The following is a 15,396-nucleotide window of genomic DNA, read 5'->3' as shown; positions in this document are numbered from 1 at the left end:
ATCATGCACCCTATTGCGCACAGTCTGATTCGTAACACGACTTCCTGTGGCTGCACGAAAAGCATTATTCAACATGGTGGCGTTGCTGCCAGGGCTCCTTCGAGCCATAATCCGTAGGTAGTGGTCAACCACTGCAGTAGTAGCCCCTGGTCTCTTGTATTGAGGTAATTTCTCTACAACCTAAGAGTGAAACTGCCACTGTACATGACTTACCTGATCTAAAACCGTACTGCTCCTCAGCAACGGTTGTAATGCTATTTATTTTATGTTCTGTCACTGCTGGTTTGAGTTTAAGAATCGAACTAAGTAGATTTATCCCTCTATAGTTGGATAGGCCTTTCGTATCTTCTTTTTTAATTCATGAGAAATGTGATATGAGTTCTCAATTCGTTTGAAATTTTGCTACTAGCTATAACATTGTTAACAAACTTCAGTAATTGCTCATTAAATGGATATCAACCATACTTCAGCAAATCATTGGGGATCGTAACTTTCCCCGGAGACTTTCTGTTTTTAATAAACCTACAGTTTTTTTAAATCTCCATGTAAAACAGTTACATCTCCGTTGAGTGGTGTACTCATCTCTGATCGTTCTTAGTTTTCTTGTGATTTTTTACCATTAGACAACTCTGTCAAATACTTAACCCGTCATACCACTTTTATGTACTGTATTACACTTTCAACATTTATTTTAATTCTGTCCTCTGGTTTGGATCGTTCTCCGAATTTGCTTCTGCAGCCCATAGGAGCCATTTTCTAAACTATTAGAAAAATTTCACCAACTATTCACTAGTCCTCAGTGAATTTTTTTTTTATTAGGAGGAACACTGGGAAATTTTCTAATAGTTTATAATATGACTTCTGTGTGCTACAGAAACAAATTTGTAATCATCATAAGACTCGTGTTTTGAATGCTTTATATTTCAGATACGCATATCTCTTATTTTTGTACATTTCTTTAATTTCTTCGTGAATTGATGGTGTTCCTTTAGCCTCTGGTGATCCAGCATCCTATTCTACAATGAAGATGCTTTGAAGGCCTGAGGATGGAAAAGGAAAGACTCCCTCGGTTCTCCAAACCTGATATCGTCAGGTTCGAAAGAGGAAGAGTTGGCCAATTAAGGCCGACAGGAAAGCAAAGTATTTCGATAGTGTTGAGCCACAGTCATGCAATACTTTCTAAAACAGTAAACCGCCATTTGACTTTGTATGGCTATATTTATCTTCTATATTATCTAGAGTTCGGCTTTTATGTCTTTATCAAGTACAATGCTAAAAGATGTTAGACAATTCTTAACCGCAAAAGAGCCGAAACAGAAGATAAACTGCTTACTACCAAGAGAGGAGCTCCCTACGGTAAAAAGAAATTTTAAATAACTTGATTAAGACTTAATAATGTTCTACCCAATTATCACAAGTAACGGTTATAGCGGCGAGCAGCCCGTTTCGGAACATCCAAGACGAGTAACCGTCATTAACACAAATCTTGAATTTTCTTATTTCATGTAAACCTAAACAGGACTGAGCTTTGAATGTGCCGCAAGTAACTTCAAGTAATCAATGCAGTAGTCAGTAGCAACACACAACAGACACAATAACGGCCTGAAGGTGGTCTATGATGTTTGGTTTGTGGGATGCTCAACTGCGCGGTCATCCCAATGTTTACACAGTTGAGATCTGTACATAATCCCTTCTACTTAATGCACGAGTGAAGATGATGAAATGACGAGGACAACACAGACATCCAGTACCAGAGCAGAGAAAATCCTCTACCCGGCCGGGAATCGAACCCGGGATCCCATAATCCAGAGGCAGCAACGCTAGCCACTAGACCACGAACTACAGACAAAGTCTGTTTATGTAAGGAACTACATAGCCAGTAAACTGTATCTATTAACACTGTATAGGGGGAAAAGTTAGTGATTTTTATCTTTGGGAGACAGCAACTAAATGAGCATTTTAACACTGGTTACCTCACTCAGACAAATATCAAAGACAATTTCCAATCAAGTAACTACACATTCACAGTAACAGATAACTGCTAGTTGTAAGTTTGAGAAAAGTGAGTGACCCAAATATTTTAAGTAAAAAGCAGGATCGGTTACAGCCATGAAGTAATATACTACTGCTAATGACGCTGTCACTATGACTTCAGTAGATAAGGGCGCCAAGATAATATCACGAACTTGAGGCCTTATTTATAATGCACAACCTTCAAAAGGACACAATATTATGCAACGAAGTCAGATGGAGGAGAACGTTCCTCAATGCAAGAAAGTACTGGCTTCGATAGCAAACACATTTGATAATAATAATAAAATGGCACCTGAGGGTCACACAGTTTAGTCTCATACATCAGTTAGTAATTTAAACGCAATCCTACTCTAACCTACCCTAAACAAACAAGATTAAATAGTAGCAGACGGTACCAAATCATTCACTTTTTGTGGCAGCAGCAACAGATAAATAGCGAAATTCGTGCAATGAGAATGACCACTCGTTTAATATCTTCGCACTAAATGTTACAGTCAGTGGACTAAGGACAAACTGTGTTAGTCACGGTTTTGGTGGTTCAGAAACTTAATGCTGCAACTGCCTGAACCTTGTGACACCAACTACACACACGAAAGGAACAACACAGAACTACTGGAAATTCACAATCGCCACACACATACGCACACAATATAACCGCTCGCTACTATTTTAACAGCAGAAGAATGTAATATATCTCTACATGCCACTAAGAGCTACGCGCCTCCAGTAATCAAAGTACACAATAATGACACATGGCGAAAAGAATGCTGACTCAGTAGAGACCGACTAAGTCTACAGTTCTGTTATTCACCAGAAGGTGGAATGGCGCGTCTGCTCACCGATCCTTAATTCAAACTTGAGAGCCACAACAGACCTCGCAATCCCCAGTCTCGACTCCATACATAGGCGCTGCTCATCGGAACGTACAAACCTCCAGTGCCAAGGTTTACACACGTGGTCGCGGTCCCCTCAGTTACACTACTAATTGCTACACCAAGAAAAATACAGATGATAAACGGGTATTCACAGGACAAATATATTATACTATAACGGACATGTGGTTACATTTTCACGCAATTTGGGTGCATAGATCCTGAGAAATCAGTACCCAGAAGAACCACCTCTGGCCGTAATAACGGCCTTGATACGCCTGGACATTGAGTCAAACAGAGCTTGGATGGCGTGTACAGGTACAGCTGCCCATGCAGCTTCAACACGATACCACAGTTCATCAAGAATAGTGACTGGCGTATTGTGATGAGCCAGTTGCTCGGCCACGATTGACCAGACGTTTTCAATTGGTGAGCTATCTGGAGAATCTGCTGGCCAGGGCAGCAAACTAACATTTTCTGTATCCATAAAGGCCCGTTCAGGACCTGCAACATGCGGTCGTGCATTATCTTGCTGAAAGGTAGGGTTCCGCAGGGATCGAATGAAGCGTGGAGCCACGGGTCGTAAACATCTAAAATGAAGGTCCACTGTTCAAAGTGCCGTCAATGCCAGCAAGAGATGACCCCTTATTATCACACCGTGTGATCCACCAGTATGGCGATGACGAATACATGCTTCCAATGTGCGTTCACCGCGATGTCGCCAAACATGGATTCGACCATCATGATACTGTAAACAGAACCTGGATTCATCAGAAAGAAAGAGGTTTTGCCATTCATGCACCCAGGTTCGTCGTACACAATGGCAGGTGCTCCTGTCTGTGATGCAGCGTCAAGGGTAACCGCTGCAAACGTCGTCGAACTGTTCCTGCAGATGGTTGTTGTTTTGCAAACGTCCCCATCTGTTGACTCAGGGATCGAGACGTGACTGCACGATCCGTTACAGTCACGCAGATAAGATGCCTCTCATCACGACTGCTAGTGGTACGAGGCCGTTGGGATCCTGCACGGCGTTCCGTATCACCCTCCTGAACCCACCGATTCCATATTCTGCTAACAAGTCATTGGATCTTGACCAAAGCGAGCAGTAATGTCGCGATACGATAAACCTCAATCGCGATAGGCTACAATCCGACCTTTATCAAAGTCAGAAACGTGATGGTACGAATTTCAACTCCTTATACGAGGCATCACAACAATGTTTCACCAGGCAACGCCTGTCAACTGCTGTTTGTGTATGAGAAATCGGTTGGAAACATTCCTCATGTCAGCACGTTGTAGATGTCGCCACCGGCGCCAACCTTTTGTGAATGCTCTGAACAGCTAATCATTTGCCAATCACAGCATCTTCCTCTCGGTTGAATTTCGCGTCTGTAGCACGTCATCTTCGTGGTGTAGCAATTTTTATGTCCAGTTGTGTATCTTGACCTGTCGCAGACGGGCATCCGGCACAGACACTCCAACCTGCTGTAATATCGCTACTGGCCTCCAAACACATCGAAACTGCTGGCGCATATCAGAAACGGGTCAGATGTAATTTATAATAACTGGTAGGATCACATCTTCGGCATCTCATTATCGATCCATAACAACTGCATGTCATAAAATGACATAAGTACGGTAATTCGTACTTATACTCTACCATACGTTTTTAGTCATAATCATGTTATAGAATATAGACCATTCTTTGATTTAAATTCTGAGGAAGACACTCATTGCAGTGTTGAAACCCGGTTAATTCGTTTAAATATAGTGACCGAGGGCCGTTTTTCTTTCAATTGTGAAGGTAAAATGTTTTTCTATCACCAAGATGTGAAGGGAATACCGCAGGATGGACGACCTCAAATGGCGTGCCTAGGCGAACCAGCCAGGAGCGGCACGAGCAGTGCTACATAGCCGCTGTCAGTTAGGCGCCGAGGTTGAGCTCCGTTACAGACTCGCTCCCTGGTTGAGCTACTCGAGTGCTCCATTATAAGCGGCTCAGCGGCGCCATCTATCTGCCGGCGGACGCGGCTCCGCGCCGTTGCTCAGTGTCAGGGCACGTGTTATCTATGGGCGCGCATAAGACGACGGCGCTCTCCGGGGGTGACAAGTGCCGCGGATTCCGCCCTCACTCCCTCCCCACGTCCCGGCTAAGGCCTACTCGTTTTATCTCCTTCATTGCCCGCATAAATTTCGCCTATGATGTTTGAACGGGCTACGTTATCAGCATTACATTTCGCCTAAGAAAAATTTATGAAGGTGTTAAGACGCTAGAGGCAATTTTCTGTGACCTTCCATGCAATATTGTGGTGTAACTACGACACTTGTTGAATATTACAGATCTTGAAGTTCAATGCTTAAAAAGTGCTTTATAATTTAAGTTGTCCATAACTGCTTTCACTTGTTCACCTGGACTTATTCTGCATTCAACCATCAAATGTGGCATTTAGTTTTGCTTCATTATTACTATACAAACATTTCGAACATATGACTGATATTTCCAAAGATGCGCCGGATAGTAGACCTTTATATACACTGAACCGCCAAAGAAACAGGTACAGGTATGCATATTAAAACACATGAGATATCTGAACAGGCAGAATACGGCGCTGCAGTCGGTAAAGCCTGTATAAGACAACAAGTGTCTGCCGCAGTTGTTAGATCGGTTACTGCTGCTACAATGGTACGTTGTCAAGATTTAAGTGAGTTTGAAAGTTGTGTATGGTCGGCGCACGAGTGATGGGACAGAGCTTCTCCGAGGTAGTAATAAAGTAAAGATTGTTCCGTACGACCGTTTCACGAGTGTAACCTGAATGTACGAATCCGGTTAAACATCAAATTTCCGATATCTCTGCGGCCGGAAAAAATCCTGCATGAACGGGACCAAAGGCGACTGAAGAAAACAGTTCAACGTGTCAGAAGTACATTCCTTCCTCAAATTGCTTCAGATTTCAATGCTGGACCATCGACAAGTGCCAGAGGACGAACCATTCAGAGACACATCATCGATATGGGCTATCGGAGCCGAATGCCCACTAGTGTACCCTTGATGACTGTACAAAACAACTCCTAGCTCGGCCACATCAATACCGACATTTGGCCGAGCGGTTCTAGGCACTTCAGTCCGGAACCGCGTGACTGCTACGGTCGCACGTTCGAATCCTGCCACTGGCATGGATGTATGTGATGTCCTTAGGTTAGTTAGGTTTAAGTAGTTCTACTTTCTAGGGGACTGATGACCTCAGATGTTGTGTCCCTTAGTGCTCAGAGTCATTTGAGCCAATACCGACATTGTAATGTTAATGTTTGCATACATTTAGCTTGGTTGGACAAGCCTCGTTTCAAATTGTATCGAGCGGATGGGTGTATACGGTTATGAACCCTGTATGTCATCAGGGGATTGTTTAAGCTGTTGGAGGCTCTGTAATGGTGTGTGGTGTGTGCAGCTGAAGTGATATGCGACCTCTGATACGTCTAGATACCACTCTGATAGGTGACATGTACGTAATCATTCTGTCTGATCACCGGAGTCCATTCATGTCTATTTGTGCATTCCGGCGGACTTGGGCAAATCCAGCAGGACAAAGAGACACACCACATGTCCAGAATTGCTACAGTGTGGCTCCAGGAACACTCTTCTTAGTTTAAACACTTCCGCTGGCCTCCGAGCGCCCCAGACATGAACATTATTGAGCATACGTGGGATACCTTCCAACCTGCTGTTATATATGTATCCGTTTTGTTGGTATACACTGCTGTGCCAGTACCTTAGTCTACCTCTGTCTCCTTGATTCGTCTAGAAAAGGAAACCCTTAGGCTCTTTAAAGTGCATGGATTTTTTTATAATTGTGAAACTTAAGATATACCCAATATTCGACTGCGTGCCGAAAAGTAACGCCTTTGAACTTTTTATTCTCTTCGTAGTCTTGGTGAGATATTTACATGTCATTCTTATTACTGGATCGTCTTTCCCGCTCCAGTGACTCAAGATGAACTTTCTCCCTGTAGAGGTCTCAGTATTTTAGCTTGTAATTTGACGGCAACTAACTGAACTTCGTCTGTGCATGGGTGACCCTCAAAACACTGAAACCATGAATTGGAAGAGTTCATCCACACACGAAGTATCCTGTGCTTCATCATGACAATGCGAGACAACACACGAAATCTGGGGCATCTGCAACAATCCGACGCCTTCGGTTCCCTGTCAGAGATCATCCACCATACAACCAACTTTGACCCATTCGATTTTCATCTGTCTCCGTAAGTTAAAGAACGTCTTCGTGGACCGCAATTTCATAGTGATGAAGCAGTTCAAGCAGAGGTGAGGTTTTGGACCCGTCAACAACGACAAGCATTCTAAAGTGACGGTAACAACAAACTTGTCTCTCCTTTGGAGAGAGAACGTCACGAAGGTGACTAAATTGAGACATAAATAAGTAGATGGTGAATAAAGGTGTAGAATGTTAATAAAGGTTGTTTTATTTAAAACGCTTTAAGGGTTTTCACATAAAATACTCAGAGGAATTACTTTTCAAGATGCCTTCGTATCTTTTCGGAAGAATCGAAGGTACTTGGGGTGATGAAATGGGCTTGTAAGCCACATTTCTTTATTACTTTATAATTGTTTTGTGCGCACGTCTAGTGGCTGTCGGCGTCTACAAAGGTGCTCACGACACTAGATCTCAGCCTGTGCTCTTTGAGTCGACATGCGGACAGGCGACAAAAGTAACTTCGGGAGTTCTTGGGGTGAACACAGAGGAAGCGCGAAGCACAAACACGTTGAGCCCCAAAGTCCTGTTCCCTTGTCTGGGAACAAAGAATGCAGACATGAACGGCGTCATATGGACTTTTATTTGACGTGACAGATAGCCATGTTTTGTGTGTGAAATGATATGTTGCAGATAATTTTTGATAATATTACTGACTGCCCTCTTTATTCCAGTGGTTCTGAGCTAATTCACTTTATATATTATTTTTAGAATCAATTAGAAATTTGGTTGGAATGATATAGTGTAGATTGTATAAACGGTTTCTCACGAGATGGCCATACAGGCTAGTGTATCCACACGATACTTGCCCTCCGCGTCTGTGCAGAGTGTTTAGAGGCCACCAGAATTTCAATTTGTTTCTGTTTGTGTATTACAAGAAGTATTAGCTTGAAAATGTTAAAAAGAACTTATAGATGAAATAAAGTTTCTTAACTTTTTTCTCTTCTCTTTGACAGACGGTACTTTGATCATAGTGTGAAGTTTAAACAGTGAACTCCCATACAGTTGATGGCATGTCCACTGCTGATTAGCTCGAGCAGCATCACTGTTCCCTCAGCTAACTTCTTGTTGAAATAAAAAAACTGTTAGATAATTAAATTTTGGTCCACGAGTGACTCCATCGGAATCACAGAGACACCTCCTCATTATCCATTCTCACTGGTCAACCTTGTATATTCTGAGAAACATAGTTTATTATGCTATCCTTTTTTTGTTACAACTGTTCGCGACCGCAAGGTGAAGCTTCTTTTTTTTATGCTTCGTTAAAGGTAAAGACTGGAATTCAGTCAAGGCCTGTAAGAGTAGTCAATAGTGAATTAATACTTGTAGACAGACCAGTGGAGATATATCTATTATCGCTGTCAGATGCGGTTATCTTGTTTCGATTATATTGCAGTTTTCGATCTAATAAATACAGCATAAACGCGTGCTTACCACGGGTTGTCCCTACAAGGATAATCCCTTTTACACTAAAGAGTTTTCTTTTTTTCTTTCTTATGCTTCAATCTTCTGACCTCTCCGGTTGAAATCTCTTCATTACATTGGAGAGCTAGTACCCAACATTCTGTTGGATAGATTCCAGTCAGTAGTAGCTAAATTCTATCTCTTTATCAGCTTTGTGGCCATCAGTTTTGATGTTAAGATTATCGCTAGTCTTATTTCTGCTACTTCAAGGTACATTCTTCGAACTCTGATTACCTTTAATCCATATTCCATGATTTGGAAAACTGTTAATTCCATTTTGTATGTGCTATAATTCTTTCACCGAGGATAGGAATGTCATCAGCCAATATTACCATAGATCTATTCACCCTGAATTTTAATCCCACTCTTGAAACATTCTCTCATTTCCGCTATTACTCCTGTTTTTCTCAGGATTCTGAACGTCTTGCAAGATTTTACACTGTGGAATACTTTTTCCAGGTCGATAAATCATAGGAAACAGTCTTGATTTTGGTTAAATCTTATTTCCAATATCAATCGCAAAGTCAAATTTTTCTCTCTGGTGTCGTTAACTTTCCTAAAGTCAAATAAATCGCCATCTAACAGACCCTCAATTTTGTTTTCCGCGTGAGATGTTAAGCTGATTGTGCGATAGTTCTCGCACTTACGTTTCCTTGTTATCTTCAGGATTGTGTGGTTGATTTTTTTCCAAAAGACTTCTGGTACGTTTGCAGTCTCCGAATACTACACACCAACTTGGTCGTTTCATTACAGCTACCATAAATGATTTTAGAAATTCCGAAGAACTGTTGTTTATGGCTTCCTACTTGTCTGATCACAAGTTCTGAAAATCTCTGTTAAACTCTGACTCTAATACTAGATCTTCTACGTATTCCACATCAATTCCCATTCCTTCTCCCGTCACGTCGTTACACAGTACCTGCCCTCGTAAAGGCTTTCAATGCACTCTTTCCACCTATCCGCGCTTTCCTCTGCCTTTAAGAGTGAAGTTCATCTTGCATTCTTCATTTTATCGCCTTTGGTTTTAATTCCACCGAATGTTACTTTGACCTTTCCATGTTCTTAATCTGCCCTTCCGACAACCATTTAGAGAGTATAATCACGTATTACATGCTTCCAGGGATCAGCCTTTTGAATTAATTAATTTGTTACATTTACACTCTGACTACCCCTAGGTCAGTTCCATTATTAAACCAGAGAGATAGCATGAGAAACAGTTGGGTTTCATTTGAGAACTGTAACTAGAATTTTAAATTAATGAAGAATTTCCACATTCGTGGGAGAACCTTGAGATAGAAATTTCGTCAAAAGAGTCCACCGTAACGAGAAACGTCTTTGCTTAAGTAATTGCCTCCCCAAATCGTCTATCATATACGTGAAAATCCCCTATTTCACAATAACACAAAAAGAGCTACAGTTAATTGGATTCTTTCAATACCGTCCCTGAAACCTATCTGGTAAGGCCCCAGTACGGCACATCGATATCAAATTGCGGACAAACGTACTGTAGATAGTATAATAGACTTGTTGCATCCTCCACGTGTCCTGCCAACAAAGCGCAGTCTTTGATTATCGTTCCACACAACATTCCCGTGCGATGGTTGTAATTCAGGTTTTTCTTAATTGATATCGATAGTGGCTGGTATTTAGTTGAATCGATAACCTTAAAATCAGCTTGACTTATCGTGTGGCCGAAATTTATCAGATGAACACAAAGTCCTTCAACGACGTGGCGATAATGTTCTCAACTTTATTCATAAATTCCCGTCTTGATCGCACATTACTACTCATTTGAAAACGACTGGTTCCGGCTTGAATCCATCGTCCAGTCTGTTACAAAATGAGAATAAAAACAATACTGTAACAATAAACTGTTCAATAGGGTGAACGCCAAGTATAGAGAAAAAAATCTAGAAATGGGAAAAAAGAATAACGTGGCCGAGTGTCACACCCTACCATTAAGTTTATTCTTGCACAATCATCTACGACACATATTTTGTACACGCAGGTAGATGAGCTAGTACTAGCAGTTGCCTGAGGGCGTCCTCTACTGACGCAAATACGAACTGTAGGTGGTAGATGGAGCTAGTGGTGTGGTAACGCAAGTGTCTAGAATCACAGATTCAATAGCTGAAAATACGATAGTCATAGTCATTAATTAAAATGGTTTCACAGTGTAATGTGTGTTTATCAGTATACTGTTAGCTTAGTGCTTGAACATGAAGACGATGCTCTCAGGCCACAGCAACCAATTGCTCATTTACCTGCTATTACAAATGATTTGATGTTTATAGTGATGTCACAATGTTTACATACAATGTTATGTTAGGCAGCCATATTACCCTCTTTATGCACTCTTCGATTTTTTCTGCAGACTTGGCGTTCAGTCAATTGAACCTATTAATTTAAAGTAATGGTTTTTCTATTTTGTTCAAGATAGCATAATAATAGTAAACTGAAGTTGATCATCGTGTAATAATTTACGATGTACACGGGCATTTGTGAATGAAATAACAGAAATTTAAAGTAATTCTTTGTTAATCTTGTGGAGGACCTCACAATTTTTATTATTCAGCATTAGTTGCCACATTTCGCCCCTTAAATATATCCTGTGTATTTCATGTGGCAATTAGTTTTGGAATTCTGATGACTTTACTGAACTGTAAATGACAGTATTATCTTGTGTGGAATGTACCTGGGCTGCTGAGAAAGTCTCCGAAATCGTTTATATAAAGTACAGCAAACAGATTATAATACGACCTTGGGAAACAACTGATTTCACTTCGTTCCTGTTAGATTACTTCCCGCCATTTACAACGGAAGTCACAGTGCCAGTGGCACAACAGGAACGACACTGCATAGGCATACAATTTCATTAGACGTAGCTTTCGAAAAGAGGTATCAAAAGCGTTCTGCCAATCTAGAAATTTGAAAGCCCTTGTCGACATCATTAATTACTTCGTGGGAAGAAAGTGCCAGTTGTGTTTCACACAACTACATTTTCTGACTCTGTGCTGGTAAAGTGCAGATAGTTCGTTTCCTGTTAGGTACATCATAATGTTATGATACAGGGTCACAGTCATAATATATTTCCCTAAATTGTGATCGTGTAAGTGTAAATGTAAAACTGTAAATGAACAACAGCATACTGGGTGATTCAGCTGCCTCTACTGCCGATATTTACGCAACGCGTGGTGGCTTCAAAAACCATGTGCTAGATTTTCAAATTGTCTCACTTCCTACGGAAAATTATTAGGCCACACAAAACGCGAACTAGGCAGTTTTGTAAGAAATTTAATGGATATGTATTTGCTGGAGGCCATGGCTTTAGCATTATTCAAGAAAAGCTTTGTAAGTTTTCATTGATTAATTCGAAAAATAAAGCCTCTAGTACAAAATTTCCTGTTCATTTTTCCTATAGGACTAATACATGATGGGGCAAATACAAGTGGTCGAGTGGATATAATGAGCATCCAGGTCATCTGATCTGTTAGTGTCCCAGAAGTGCCAAGAGATGAATGGTGGTCAGTTTTAACTATAGTCAGGTCAGTATTGATTTCCTTTCTCCGCTGTGTTTCTTGTATCCCGGAACTTTGTTCTGTGGGCACCACCCTGTAGTTTTCATGTAGTGACGGAGAGAATTCGAGAATCTCCCACCTGGTTTTTGAAGGAATTGTGGGTCACATATACCTATTGGTGGGAACAGCTCAATCATCGAGTATATTCCAGAATTATCCAACAAATCAACGTCAGTTGCATGAACCCATAATTCAACAGATTATTTTTTTTTCCTTTCTCGTTTGCTGGTATCCAACCTTTAGGTACGGACTTTTCGTCGACTGTGAGGTTGTATATGAACTGTGAAATTTGTTGCAGCTTCTACAGTAGAATCGTAACGGAAGCTAATTTATTAACCGTCTGGACAGGAAGATTTGTCTTTAATAAGTGATATACTTCCAAAAATCTTGTGACGCAGAAAGTCATGAGATATGCTTAGTGATAGGCTGTGGCAAGTTATTTAACGCCCACCGCGGTGCTACGCTGTAATGTTACCAGCCTTGTCTTGTGCAGGATTTCTCCGCTAGAGAGACTAAATATGTAAACTGTTTGTGAGCTATACTCAGAAGTAATGTTGTTTCTGATTGTAGCTGCTAGACGTTAACAGTTGAAAGTTTTCTCGTAACGTCCTTGCATGCTGCCATGTAAAGCGCTCATTTCTTTTGCTTACACAAACATGGGGTAGGGCTGTTCAGTTTGCTTCACCCTAGACGCTGTGTTAATTCTCTATGGTATTCAATCCCCTAAGAGTAGTAGGCGGCATGGAAGCGATATCGTCTCCCGTGGCAGACGCTTTTTACTTAACTGTAGCATCATAATTGATACCTTGTCGTAGGAATAGTGAACGTTTTGTTTTTTAATTGACCGTAAATTATTTCTCGCCTAGCTATCTTCGTATTGTATATTACTGCTGCTCACTTGGACGTACAAAACACATTTTATCGCTGTGTTACGTGAAGAAATACTGAAGGAATCGATAGAGGTTTGCAGTTGTGAAACAAAAATGGAACCGCACAAAATCGATTTATTTTTGGTTGGGGCACTTTATACACAGGGGCGCCCACTCGATGGTAAAATACAAAAATTATAAAAATTCAGACTGAAAGGACACGTTAATGTAGTGCATTTCAGCATGGACGGTGCGTTACAGCATAATAATAATAATACTCAGATAATACTGTTTATCGTAAATATTGTTTTTTTGTTTAATTTCTTAAATTTTTTTGAAAGGCTAACGCAAATATACGGAACATATCCGAGATTTTAACAAATTTGTCTTCATGTTAATGGCGGCATCTCCTTTAAGCAAGTTGAAGTTTAGTGTTGTGAATACTGTCCAGAGGTGTCTCGCGACGTGTGGCTTGCACTGCTCTAGTTCATATGAGGGGATGACATTTTATCTGGATGTTTGCCATCAGGACTCCTGGGGTATTTACTACTAAAATTTTTCAGTAAACCAGCTATGACAGACCACAATCATGCCCCTCACGTACTCAAGCATTTCGCTCCATTGCTACATTCTGAAATATAGCACGTCTTTGACAAAACAGATAATGACTCCAGATTCAACCAACTTTCAGAGATACATCAGGATTTTTTGAGAGTTCTGATGTAAGGAGCACGTGGCTCAATAGAAAGGCGCCATTTCATTTTGTCACTGCTGCTACTTCTTTCCGTTTACTGTGCAAAAAATTTATGCACATCAGTAAAAATCCATGCTGCACTTTAAACGGACGTGACATTAGTCGTGTGATAGCGATATACACATAGATAGATGGCGGTAGTACCGTCTACACAAGATAGAGAAGGGCAGAGCATTGGTGGACCTGCCATTGGTACTCGGCTGATTCATATGAACAGGTTTACTACATGATTATGGGTGCACGGTGGTAATTAACAGACATTGTAAGCTTAATGACAGTTGGAGCTAGACGCATGGGTTATTCCATTTCGAAGATCGTAACGGAGTTCAGTACTCCGAGATTCACATTAACAAGAATGCGGCGAAAATAAGAAATTTCGGGAATTACCACGGACAAAGCAATGGCTGATGGACGTAACGATCGAGAACAGTAGCGTTTTGGTACAATTTTCAGTGCTAATTGAAAGCAATAATGCGTGAAATAACCACAGGAATCAATGTAGGACGTACGACGAACTTATCCATTAAGACAACGCGGCGAAATTTGGCTTTAATGGATTATGGCAGCTGGAGACCGACGCCAGTGTCTCTATTAATAGCTCGATAACGCCTACAACGGCTCTTCTGGGGTCGTGACAATATCGATTGGGTCTTAGACGACTAAAAGACCACGTCGTAGTCAGATGAGTGAGGTGGGTGAGAGCTAATGCTAGGTTCAGACTGTGCCGCAGACTCCACAGATTCCACTGGTACGTGGCCCCTTTCATACGACCTTGCACAATCCATACCACCAATATTATCAGGACGGAGAACGGGAATGCGAATCATGGTATGCATACTTTGATTTACACATACTTAGCTTATTAATATAAGGTTCATTCAGTTAAGTCGCCACAATCTTCAGTACAATGCATCAATTAATTAGAATAAGTTCTTATTATCAGTTGTCAGAAAGCAACAAGTACAACTATAACATGCATATGAAATCAGTTAAGAAACAACCAGCAAACACAGTATTGCCGTGGCTTCGCTACACGTAACGAAAGCTTACAACTGACAGTACAGTTCCTATCGGAGCGGGCCAGCCACTTAATAGCATTTGATTACTACACGGAACAAACAACACTTGAAACCCACGTGGTTAACCACAATTCACTAGAACATGAATATGTAACGGAAGCAAGAAAGACTGCCATGAAACAAACGCAGATTACTTACGTGATTACACAATGTAACTTACATAGAGAAGTGGCATCGACACAACAGGCACTGTGGACTGTCTATTTCTACAGAAACAGATCACTGCAATTGGCCCAAAATTACGTGACAATCGATAGAGACAATTTAATTACTTTACACCTGCTCTGTCTGCTAACGTTTACTTAGTAGCAAGTTTATATGTAACCCAAAAAAAGCATTTGCTTAAACATCAGAAAATCACAGAAAATCATAATCACATTACAAAACGCGTCGTACCAACCTTGGCGGAAAGGAAACATATGGTAAACTTTGGATATGGGGTCTTCACCCAAAGCAATCCAGCCGTGGGAGGGATACG

The 15,396-nt window shown here is 41.0% G+C and overlaps 1 protein-coding gene across 1 annotated transcript in view; it reads right to left on the bottom strand.

The window, feature by feature from the left end:
- LOC126335769 (uncharacterized) overlaps window positions 1–15,396 on the bottom strand; it is a 226,872-nt gene that overhangs the window by 56,939 nt on the left and 154,537 nt on the right. The window lies entirely within an intron of this gene.

The sequence above is a fragment of the Schistocerca gregaria genome, chromosome 2 (genome assembly GCF_023897955.1).
Source record: "Schistocerca gregaria isolate iqSchGreg1 chromosome 2, iqSchGreg1.2, whole genome shotgun sequence".
NCBI classification, from domain to species: domain Eukaryota; kingdom Metazoa; phylum Arthropoda; class Insecta; order Orthoptera; family Acrididae; genus Schistocerca; species Schistocerca gregaria.
This window is presented reverse-complemented; position numbering and strand designations above follow the sequence as displayed.